This window comes from Ips typographus, linkage group LG3, assembly GCF_016097725.1.
Source record: "Ips typographus isolate SLU linkage group LG3, UJ_Ityp_2.0, whole genome shotgun sequence".
NCBI classification, from domain to species: domain Eukaryota; kingdom Metazoa; phylum Arthropoda; class Insecta; order Coleoptera; family Curculionidae; genus Ips; species Ips typographus.
The window spans coordinates 21,689,156-21,702,669 of record NC_138424.1 but is presented as its reverse complement, the minus strand read 5'-3'; positions in this window follow the sequence as shown (position 1 = coordinate 21,702,669).

The window sequence follows — 13,514 nt, the reverse complement described above, 5'->3', positions numbered from 1 at the left end:
CGGTCAAAACTGAAAAGAAAAAGAGCGTCGGCGATGGAAACGATGAATAGTAAAAATAAAAATTGATTAACTATTTAAATTCTTTGAGTTCGAAACGGAGATCCTAAAACAGATGTATCGACGAGATAATGCGACCGAATAAATTAGAAACAAATTTTACCGAGTAATCGGCAGAAAAATCGTGATGCCCGAAAAGTCAATGACTGTGTATGAATCGCTCGTTTTTCTGTTTTTGTTTTCGTAAAACAACTCGGTAACAACCGGACAGAATTCTCGTAATTACATGTGCAAAGCGAAACAATATAAACTGTCGAGTTTTTAACGTTTTGAGCGCCTGTTAGCCTCTTTCTACAGTATCGATGGACCATTTTCAAAAAAGTGCTGTATTTTCGCTAATTTTAAAAATTGGCTTGAACATTGTTAGAGCAACTTTTTAAGGACTATCTTTCTGTGAATTTCGTTTTCAGTTCCGACGTTTCGGTCTCGAGAAACGATCATCATCAAAACAGTAATTATTCTTAAAATTACGTTAATGCAAAATCTAAACGATTACAATATGTCGTATGTAATTAGGGTCTAAACTATATTATATTATATTATTATATTATTATGGTATTGTTGGTTGCAGTAATAAACGGACCGATGAATTATACAGATTTCGAAAAAAAAAGCATTTATTGCATGCAAAACATGTGAGATTCTTAGAATGTTTTTTTTCAAAACAATATAGTTTTCTCATTTTCATTTATAATTGCTTAATGAAAGATAACATATTGTGGGGTTTAAAGGAGGAATTTGTCAATACGGCAACGTCCAAACAGGTGATTAAAAAGATGGATAGCCTAGCTTGTAATAAACGACGTGCGTAAATTTCAATATGGCGGAGCACTTGATGACGTAACCGCCACGGGAAAAAAATGAACCATACTTCCCCAGATATTCAAGTGTGGTTTGATTTCCTCCTCCAAACCTCTGGCAACACTGTCAGACAAACAATAAGTAGCAGAAAACACTAACAAAATGATAGAGCAGCCATTGAAAACGCCTAGAAAAGTTCAATAACACATGGTTTAGTAATTTTTTTTCTGGTTATGCCGCAACATTCGATGAATAACAAATTCCGTAATTCATATTTCAGATGAAGCTAGATAAAAACGTCCCAAAACGGATTCGTTTTTGATATTATTTGTCTTGATGGATTTATCAGATTTCGGTTACGGAATTAAGTTAAACGACCCCGGAGAATTGACAAACAACATCCCATCACGTAATAAGGGTACCAGCTGTATTTACCATGATGAAAAAGGGTTTGCCAAAAAATTACGATTTTTTTGTAATCCTTTAAATTAGGGGAAACGCGGTGGTATTTAAGCGTATAGAAGACACATGTTTTATTGTAAGGAAATGTCGTGTTTTAGGGTTTTTTTTGAACCTGAAGGGGGGTGTTATACTGCACATAAAGTGTGTAGGGCCCTTAAAAAAAAATCCTTTAAAAAAAAGGTACAGGAAAGGATTTCCGCGTTCCCACAGGTTTTAAGTGAAAGGGATGAAAAGGGTTAATTACACGATTTCATGGGAAAACATCGTCTATTTTGACTTCCTTACTGACTATTACAGATGAATGATAAATATAACTCGAAGAGGAATTTGTAGGAGGAATTCCAGTGTGCTTGGAAATTTTCCGGTAATTAGGAATTTGGTAAATTAACCTTAAAATAGAACACATTGTATTATGTATAGTGATGCGGGTTTTCTAAAATTACAGAAAATATGGAAAAAACTTGGTAACTCCATATTTGCTTAAATCAAAGCAGCGTTTGTAGTTTGTGATTGGTCAAGAAAAAGCAGCAAGCTGAAAGCTGCTTCTTTTGACCAATTTTACTGACAAATTTGTAAATAAATACAAACCTAAATACTTGTAATAGTTTAAGATAATTAACGTGATAATGTCGAATTAGTTTATTCTTATTCCAAGACTATTTTTTTATTTCAAAAACCAAAAGTTTCATTCATTTTGATCGAGCAGCTTAAATCGACTTTTACAGCCTTTTACCTCTCTTCACTCAAAGTCACATGATGGGTGCTAATTTTTAGTTTGAATGACATTTTTAAGCAAATTCCTAGACGATAGTAACGAAGATGATAGTACGAAGATAATTTAGCTAGACAGTCACGTGACTGAACTGTCATAAATCCCAAATACACTTTTGTTATCGAATACTGCAAGAAAACTTTTCTAAACCCTGATTTTTGCAACTTTTGAGCAGAGTTTAACGATTTTGACGTTAGTGATAGTTGTCACGTGATTTTAGCACATTATTTAGCTAGCCGATCACGTGACAATTGTCAAAATAACTGTCATAAATTCCAAAACATGTCTCGTTTCGAAAACTGTGTTAAACTTTAATTCTTTGCAGATTTTATACAAATTTTGACATTAGTGACAGATATCACGTGGTTTCAGAGGATAATTTGGCTATGGTCCAGGGCACTAATGGGAGCGATGCACGTCATCAGTGAGTTTGACGTTTTGAAAATGCATTCGTATTGCTTAGCGATTAGTTGCGACCTGTAGCGCTCTCTTTCTAACACGCGCTTATTAACTGAACGCAATTCTGACACAAACGTGACCATCTCGATGTTTAACGAGTTGTGTGCGTCGTTGCCAGATTGCTAGTTGACCGTTTCCTGTTTTTGTTTTTGTTGTTGATGACTTGACTAAAAACTGCTTACAGAGAGAGACAAAAAAAAACTCAATATTGACTTATTCAAAATTTTCTGTTAAAAAACTGCGTCAACTTCTATATAAGAAGTAAATAAAAACAAAATTTATGTAAAGTTCGTGTTTTAATGAAAAAACTAAACATCTGGCAACGAGGTATTGCCTTCTACTATAGATAATTACGTAGTAACTGTCAAAATAACTGTTATAAACCTCAGAAACAGGTTTTATATCAAATACAGCAAGGAAACATTTCTAAACTCTGACTTTTGCAAGTTTTGAGCACAGTTTGATGGTTTTTGACGTTAATGATAGTTCTCACGTGATTTCAGAACACTGCTTAGCTAGACGATCACGTGACAATTGTCAAAACAACTATCATAGATTTCAGATATACGTTTTATATCATCAAATACTGGAAAAAAGCTTTTCTAAACCCTGATTTTTGCAACTTTTGAGCAGAGTTTGACGGTTTTGACGTTAGTGATAGTTGTCACGTGATTTTAGAACACTATTTAGCTAGACGATCACGTGATAATTATCAAAATAACTCTCATAAATCCCAATACACGTCTCGTACCGAAACTGTGTTAAACTTTAATTCTTACAGATTTTACGCAAATTTTGACAGTTTTGACATTAGTGACCGATATCACGTGGTTTCAAAGGATAATTTAGCTAGACAGTCACGTGACAACTGTCATAAACCTTAGAAACACGATTAATATCAAATACTGCAAGGAAACATTTCTAAATCCTGAATTTTGCAACTTTTGAGCACAGTTTGATGGTTTTTGACGTCAATGATAGTTGTCACGTGATTTTAGAACATTATTTCGCTAGACGATCACGTGATAATTATCAAAATAACTTTCATAAACCCCAGTACACGTCTCGTACCGAAACTGTGTTAAACTTTAATTCTTGCAGATTTTACGCAAATTTTGACAGTTTTGACATTAATGACCGATATGACATGGTTTCAAAGGATAATTTAGCTAGACAGTCACGTGACAACTGTCATAAACCTTAGAAACACGATTTATATCAAATACTGCAAGGAAACATTTCTAAACCCTGAATTTTGCAACTTTTGAGCAGAGTTTAACGGTTTTGACGTTAATAACAGCTGTCACGTGCTTTTAAAACACTATTTAGCTAGACGATCACGTGATAATTATCAAAATAACTCTCATAAACCCCAATACACGTCTCGTACCGAAACTGTGTTAAACTTTAATTCTTACAGATTTTACGCAAATTTTGACAGTTTTGACATTAGTGACCGATATCACGTGGTTTCAAAGGATAATTTAGCTAGACAGTCACGTGACAACTGTCATAAACCTTAGAAACACGATTTATATCAAATACTGCAAGGAAACATTTCTAAACCCTGAATTTTGCAACTTTTGAGCACAGTTTGATGGTTTTTGACGTCAATGATAGTTGTCACGTGATTTTAGAATATTATTTCGCTAGACGATCACGTGATAATTATCAAAATAACTCTCATAAACCCCAGTACACGTCTCGTACCGAAACTGTGTTAAACTTTAATTCTTGCAGATTTTACGCAAATTTTGACAGTTTTGACATTAGTGACCGATATCACGTGGTTTCAAAGGATAATTTAGCTAGACAGTCACGTGACAACTGTCATAAACCTTAGAAACACGATTTATATCAAATACTGCAAGGAAACATTTCTAAACCCTGAATTTTGCAACTTTTGAGCAGAGTTTAACGGTTTTGACGTTAGTGATAGTTGTCACGTGATTTTTGAACATTATTTCGCTAGACGATCACGTGACCATTGTCAAAATAACTCTCATGAACTTCAAAATATCTCTCGTTCCGAAAACTGTGTTAAACTTTAATTCTCTTGAGATTCTAGTCAAATTTTTAAAGTTTTGACATTTGTGACAGATATCACGTGGTTGCAGAGTATAATTTAGCTAGACAATCACGTGACAACTGTCATAAATTTCAGATACACATTTCATATCATCAAATGCAAAAGAGCTTTTCTGAACTCTGATTTTTGCAACTTTTGAGCACAGTTTGACGGTTTCAACGTCAATGATTGTTGTCATGTGATTTTAAAACACTATTTAGCTAAACGATCACGTGATAATTGTCAAAATAACTGTCATAAACCCCAAAGCATGTTTCGACTCGAAAACTGTGTTATAAACTTTAATTTTTGCAGATTTTAGGCAAATTTTGACAGTTTTGACATTAGTGACAGATATCACGTGGTTTCAGAGTATAATTTAGCTAGACAATCACGTGACAACTGTCATAAATCTCAGATACACGTTTTATATCATCAAATACTGCAAAAAAGTTTTTCTGAACTCTGATTTTTGCAACTTTTGAGCACAGTTTGACGGTTGTGACGTTAGTGATAGTTGTCACGTGATTGTAGAACACCATTTAGTTAAACGATTACGTGATAATTATCAAAATAACTCTCATAAACCTTAAAACCTGTCTCGTTTCAAAAACTAAGTTAAACTTTAGTACTCTGCAGATTCTAGGCAAATTTTGACATTATCACATTAGTCACGTGGTTTTGAGGGTAATTTAGCTAGGCAGTCACGTGGTACAGTCAAAGAGAAATATCGTGTTAAAGTTAAAGTTGTATAACCATGTTTTATGTATTCTTTATGTTATGGAACAAATAATAACTGTACGGAACTTGTATCGTGTTTACAATTGGCAAGTTAGTAGAATGAATTTTTTTTCACAAACTGACCCAGTTTTGGCGTAAAAGTAACCGATGGGCAAATCCGTCATACGGAGGCAATAATTGATAAAGTGCCCCCGTAAAAAGCGAGTTAATTATTTTTTTCGAAGCCGCTCGTAATTTTGTGTTTACGATACTGGCGCGCTTATTAACGGGGTGTTCATATTTTACGGGCGCATTACGCCCGAGAATTCTCGAAATCCAATCTGAGGCGGTTTTTTTTGTAGCATCTCGAAAACGATTTCAGAAAATGAAAAATCGCCACGGATTCGCCTCCAAATGCTGTAATTATCGAATTTATATTTCTTTTATGTGTCGGAGCGGCCATTTACCATCTCGAACTGGATTTTTCAACTTTAAAAATATTCGCGGCCAAGATTAGCGTCGAGATAACCGTGCACGGAATAAGAATTATTAATTATTGAGTTTAAGAAATTTATATTTCTTTGTGCTGTTCGTGGCTGGGAACGGATTTTGGATTGAGGGCATAATAATATTATACAGTATGTCCATGATTCGATTCTCTATACAGGGATCTCGCTTCCCGTACTGCAAACGTTAAATGGGAAAAGTTTTAGAGAATTTAATAGGCAATCCAACAAAGTTTTAAAAATATGTAATTTTTGCTTCGTTTTTGAATTATTTTCGAAAAATCAATCATTTTCAAAAATGTGCTGTATTTTCGCTAATTTTGAAACATTGTAAGAGCAACTTTTTAAGGACTATCTTTCTGTGTATTTAGTTTTCAGTTCCGACGTTTCGGTCTCCAGATACCATCATCAACTTTTGTTTTTTTATCCAATTTTCATGATTTTGCTCATTTTTTAGTTTTTGGACCAATTTTCGTGATTTTGATCAATTTTCATAGTTTTGCTAATTTTTTAGTTTTTAAACCAATTTTCATGATTTTAAATTTTTTTGAAAAGTGAAAAATTTTAAAGTGCTTTTTTTGTGCTTATTCCACCTAATTTAAGGTTCTTTTGCTTAAATATGCCCTTTGCTATGCATTGGAACCCTTATAAAGCAAAATAAAAATTTGCCAAAATTGCACTTTTTACCAAAAATTGAATTTTTTTACTTTTTGAAAAATCGTAGCTCTTTTGTTTAAATTCGCAGGAAATTCGTTCCTACGCCATTCGAAAAAGCATACAAAATACTACAAGAACGAAACTGACAGTTGCAATGGATTCCCTGATCCCGAATTAGTCGAAAACGAGTACCATCAACCCTATGCTATTTCGATCCAAAATGGCGGAAATTGCCAATGGCCTCCACAAGCGTCATTTTGACATTTTCGTAAAAAATCAAGTTTGTACTCGTTTTCTACTATATCGAGGATGAGGAATTCAGTGGTGACGTCAATTTTTTCACAATTTGTATTTAAACCCATTTTTTTAATAAAAAGACAATCTTTTTAAACTGAGTGACAGATACAGACTGACTGACTGCAGAAATGGATTCCTTGACCCCAAATTAGTCGAAAACGAGTACCATCAACCCTATGCTATTTCGATCCAAAATGGCGGAAATTGCAAATGGCCTCCACAAGCGTCATTTTGACATTTTCGTAAAAAATCAAGTTTGTACTCGTTTTTTACTAAATCGAGGATGAGGAATTCAGTGATGACGTTCATTTTTGCGTAACTCTCCCCCAAACCCAGATTTTTACGAAAAGTTAAGTTTCTCGAACCGAGTAACATATACGGACACACTGACTGCAGAAATGGATTCCTTGACCCCAAATTAGTCGAAAACGAGTACCATCAACCCTATGCTATTTCGTTCCAAAATGGCGGAAATTGCAAATGGCCTCCACAAGTGTCATTTTGACATTTTCTTAAAAAATCAAGTTTGTACTCGTTTTCTACTATATCGAGGATGAGGAATTTAGTGGTGACGTCAATTTTTTCACAATTTGTATTTAAACCCATTTTTTTAATAAAAAGACAATCTTTTTAAACTGAGTGACAGATACAGACTGACTGACTGCAGAAATGGATTCCTTGACCCCAAATTAGTCGAAAACGAGTACCATCAACCCTATGCTATTTCGATCCAAAATGGCGGAAATTGCAAATGGCCTCCACAAGCGTCATTTTGACATTTTCGTAAAAAATCAAGTTTGTACTCGTTTTTTACTAAATTGAGGATGAGGAATTCAGTGATGACGTTCATTTTTGCGTAACTCTCCCCCAAACCCAGATTTTTACGAAAAGTTAAGTTTCTCGAACCGAGTAACATATACGGACACACTGACTGCAGAAATGGATTCCTTGACCCCAAATTAGACGAAAACGAGTACCATCAACCCTATGCTATTTCGATCCAAAATGGCGGAAATTGCAAATGGCCTCTACAAGCGTCATTTTGACATTTTCTTAAAAAATCAAGTTTGTACTCGTTTTCTACTATATCGAGGATGAGGAATTCAGTGGTGACGTCAATTTTTTCACAATTTGTATTTAAACCCATTTTTTTAATAAAAAGACAATCTTTTTAAACTGAGTGACAGATACAGAGTGACTGACTGCAGAAATGGATTCCTTGACCCCAAATTAGTCGAAAACGAGTACCATCAACCCTATGCTATTTCGATCCAAAATGGCGGAAATTGCAAATGGCCTCTACAAGCGTCATTTTGACATTTTCGTAAAAAATCAAGTTTGTACTCGTTTTCTACTATATCGAGGATGAGGAATTCAGTGGTGGCGTCAATTTTTTCACAATTTGTATTTAAACCCATTTTTTTAATAAAAAGACAATCTTTTTAAACTGAGTGACAGATACAGACTGACTGACTGCAGAAATGGATTCCTTGACCCCAAATTAGTCGAAAACGAGTACCATCAACCCTATGCTATTTCGATCCAAAATGGCGGAAATTGCAAATGGCCTCCACAAGCGTCATTTTGACATTTTCGTAAAAAATCAAGTTTGTACTCGTTTTTTACTAAATCGAAGATGAGGAATTCAGTGATGACTTTCATTTTTGCGTAACTCTCCCCCAAACCCAGATTTTCACGAAAAGTTAAGTTTCTCGAACCGAGTAACATATACGGACACACTGACTGCAGAAATGGATTCCTTGACCCCAAATTAGTCGAAAACGAGTACCATCAACCCTATGCTATTTCGATCCAAAATGGCGGAAATTGCAAATGGCCTCCACAAGCGTCATTTTGACATTTTCGTAAAAAATCAAGTTTGTACTCGTTTTCTACTAAATCGAGGATGAGGAATTCAGTGATGACGTTCATTTTTGCGTAACTCTCCCCCAAACCCAGATTTTTACGAAAAGTTAAGTTTCTCGAACCGAGTAACATATACGGACACACTGACTGCAGAAATGGATTCCTTGACCCCAAATTAGTCGAAAACGAGTACCATCAACCCTATGCTACTTCGATCCAAAATGACGGAAATTGCAAATGGCCTCCACAAGCGTCATTTTGACATTTTCTTAAAAAATCAAGTTTGTACTCGTTTTCTACTAAATCGAAGATGAGGAATTTAGTGATGACGTTCATTTTTGCGTAACTCTCCCCCAAACCCAGATTTTTACGAAAAGTTAAGTTTCTCGAACCGAGTAACATATACGGACACACTGACTGCAGAAATGGATTCCTTGACCCCAAATTAGTCGAAAACGAGTACCATCAACCCTAACGTAGATCAATCCAAAATGGCGGCCATTTTGATTTTTTCCTTATAATGTAATTTCCGGCGTAGGTTTGATCGAATTTTTGGACGTAAACGAGAAAAAAACATTTTTGAGACCACGCCCAAACTTGCTACAATTTTAAAATATGTAATTGCTTTCAAATATTGCACACTAACGGTAGGAAATACTGGAGGCATTTTAAAAAATCGCGATGTAAAATAACACGTGACTGATAAGAAAAACCCCGAGTGCACGATCTAATTCGTTCAGATTTCGTTTATTTATTATTAAAAGCTTATTTATTTCCAAGATTAATAATACTTGGTATTAATAGAAAATTATTTTAATCATTATAAAATTTATAATGAAAACATGCATTTTTGGACTCAAAATTTGAAGATTTGAAGAGCCGCCCCTGATCCAGAGGAACCTGCAAAACTAACAGATCGCGAGATCTTAAATATGAATAAGAAGAAGAAGAAGAAAAAGATGTCCTATGTGGTTAACACCAAATTTTTGAACTGATTCTTCTACGTAAACGAAAAATACTTAATACGGTTCTGTACGTAACATACTCACCTTACAGAAATGAAGAATCCATCTTGGAATGCGTATTGGAAGATTTATAGTTTTGAATATTCGAAATCATTTTTTACGTCGCGATCCGCGTCCAAACGAGCTCCGTTTGACTGACAGCTCCCAGTATATCTCTCTCCTTGTCTGTTGCTCGTCCATTTTCTGTGGTTTTTATCTATTGAATTTTCGGTTTTGGTAATTTGACCGCTTGTCGAAGATTTATTATTTAAATGATGATGATGGGGCGCATTACTCGCAAGCCGACCGCGGCTAAAAAATCGTTTTCTTTATTTGTAACAAAGGTTCGGTTAGTAACGGGTTCTACGTTGCCGACGTTCATATACGAAACGAAAATGGAAGCCAATAATTGTTATTGCGTTTAAAACATTTTTTGGTAATAATCGATGGCACACTCGACCAATCGGCAACGTTCGTTTCAAAGTTTTGTGTTTTTGCCGCGGATTTTTCAAGTTTTCAAAATGCCACAACCAAACATGTTGCAGATGGACACAACAAACTGATTTGATGCCTTAAATCACTCTGAAATTTAATTTATATGCCAGCTTATTGTTGATTTTTACTCCAAATTGCAAAAATAAAAACCCGCGCCGTACTGAAAAATTTTCAGAAAAAATCCTGTTTTTTGTTAAACTTGGAAAATTAAACTGAAAATGACAGAAAACTCACTCAACTAACTTGAAACAAAATTTGGGCCATAATTTGGGTATTTGGGCGGTTGCGGACCTGAAATTTTCACTGAATATACTAAATTGAACCAAAAAATCAGCGCCGTACTGAAAAAAATTCAGAAAAAATCATGTTTTTTTTTAAATTTGGAAAACCAAACTGAAAATGACAGAAAACTCACTCAACTAACTTGAAACCCAATTTGGGCCATAATTTGGGTATTTGGGCAGTTGCGGACCTGAAATTTTCACTGAATGTACTAAATTGAACCAAAAAATCAGCGCCGTACTGGAAAAATTTCAGAAAAAATCCTGTTTTTTGTTAAACTTGGAAAACCAAACTGAAAATGACAGAAAACTCACTCAACTAACTTGAAACACAATTTGGGCCATAATTTGGGTATTTGGGCGGTTGCGGACCTGAAATTTTCACTGAATGTACTAAATTGAACCAAAAAATCAGCGCCGTACTGAAAAAAATTCAGAAAAAATCATGTTTTTTTTTAAATTTGGAAAACCAAACTGAAAATGACAGAAAACTCACTCAACTAACTTGAAACCCAATTTGGGCCATAATTTGGGTATTTGGGCAGTTGCGGACCTGAAATTTTCACTGAATGTACTAAATTGAACCAAAAAATCAGCGCCGTACTGGAAAAATTTCAGAAAAAATCCTGTTTTTTGTTAAACTTGGAAAACCAAACTGAAAATGACAGAAAACTCACTCAACTAACTTGAAACACAATTTGGGCCATAATTTGGGTATTTGGGCGGTTGCGGACCTGAAATTTTCACTGAATGTACTAAATTTGAACCAAAAAATCAGCGCCGTACTAGAAAAATTTCAGAAAAAATCCTGTTTTTTGTTAAACATGGAAAACCAAACTGAAAATGACAGAAAACCCACTCAACTAACTTGAAACACAATTTGGACCATTATTTGGGTATTTGGGCGGTTACGGACCTGAAATTTTCATTGAATTTAATAAATTCTACCTAAAATCCAGCGCCGTACTGAAAATTTTTTTAAAAAAATGCTGTTTTTTGTTAAACTTGGAAAATTAAACTGAAAATGACAGAAAACTCACTCAACTAACTTGAAACACAATTTGGACCATAATTTGGGTAATTGGGCAGTTACGGACCTGAAATTTTCACTGAATATACAAAATTGAACGAAAAAAGCAGCGCCGTACTGGAAAAATTTCAGAAAAAATCATGTTTTTTGTTAAACTTGGAAAACCAAACTGAAAATGACAGAAAACCTACTCAACTAACTTGAAACACAATTTGGACCATAATTTGGGTAATTGGGCAGTTACGGACCTGAAATTTTCACTGAATATACAAAATTGAACGAAAAAAGCAGCGCCGTACTGGAAAAATTTCAGAAAAAATCATGTTTTTTGTTAAACTTGGAAAACCAAACTGAAAATGACAGAAAACCTACTCAACTAACTTGAAACACAATTTGGACCATAATTTGAGTAATTGGGCAGTTACGGACCTGAATTTTTCACTGAATATACTAAATTGAACCAAAAAAGCAGCGCCGTACTGGAAAAATTTCAGAAAAAATCATGTTTTTTGTTAAACTTGGAAAACCAAACTGAACATGACAGAAAACCTACTCAACTAACTTGAAACACAATTTGGACCATAATTTGAGTAATTGGGCAGTTACGGACCTGAATTTTTCACTGAATATACTAAATTGAACCAAAAAATCAGCGCCGTACTGGAAAAATTTCAGAAAAAATCATGTTTTTTTTTAAACTTGGAAAATTAAACTGAAAATGACAGAAAACTCACTCAACTAACTTGAAACACAATTTGGACCATAATTTGGGTAATTGGGCAGTTACGGACCTGAAATTTTCACTTAATATACAAAAGTAAAATTACCAAGTATAGTTTAAATTACCACTACTGTGACTATTACAAAAAACTGACAAAAAAAGTCTTGAAAATTGACTTGAACACCAAAAAATGACTCTGAACCAATGAAAAGTAACATTAGAAACCGAAAATTTGCATTTAAAGCAAGTTTTCATAATTTCAAAGTCTTAAATACAGAATATTGACATTGGGTTCATGAAAATTGCCTGAAGACTGTCTTTTCAAGTTTTTTTACTTTGTGATTCATTTTCATAAAACTCTGGACTATTTTTAGGGCTTTAATACTGCTTTCAGCATTGAAAATCGAGTTTCAAGACTATCTTCACCAATTTTTTGACATAGCAGACTTAAAAAACCATTTTTACTTATTCCATAAGCTTAAAAATGGAATTTCAAGCTTTGTCACTATTAAATTGACTTCTAGACATCTCACTGCTAAAAATTCGAGCATTTCTTAAAAATCTAAATTGTTTTTAGTGCTTTAAGGCAGTTTTGAGGCTAAAAAATCGAGTTTCAAGACTATTTTTACAAAGTTTTTGACTTATCAGAATTGAAAGCCAATTTGCACACTGTCCACAGTCTTGAAAATGTCTATTCAAGTTTCTTCACTGTTAAATTGACTTTTAGACATCTCAGTGCAAAAAATTGGAGCATTTCTAAAAAATTCGGACTGTTTTTAATGCTTTAAGACTGAAAAATTGAGTTCCAGACTTTTCAGCAATGAAAGTAAAAAATTTTGACACTAAATGCTAATCCTGAAACCGAATGTTTAGAAATTAATTAAATTTGGTCTGTTTCTAGTGTTTAGTTCAATTCTAGACTTGTTTCAGTCCAGAAAATTGAGTTGTACACCAATTAAAGTCCTGAAAACAGTTTTTTGGACTCTCTTTAGTCTTAGTAAAGTAATTTCTAGTCTTAAAAGTCAACTTTTAGTAGTAAAAAATGATTTTTATGCGTAACAATCTTTGTTTTCACCTCTGGACGATTTTTAGTGCTCAAAATCCAGTTTCAGATACTCGACAATGGATTATAGTCTGAAAAAAAAACAATTTCAAGACTACTCCTAGCAGTAAATAACAATTTTTTGGACTATTTAGTACAAATTTTAATTGTCACAAGTCTTGAATGTTCAGTTTTACGCTAACTATAGTCAAAAAAATCACCAGTAAAAAATTAGTCTAGAAATCCAGTTTTTTGACTAAAATTAGCTTGTAAACC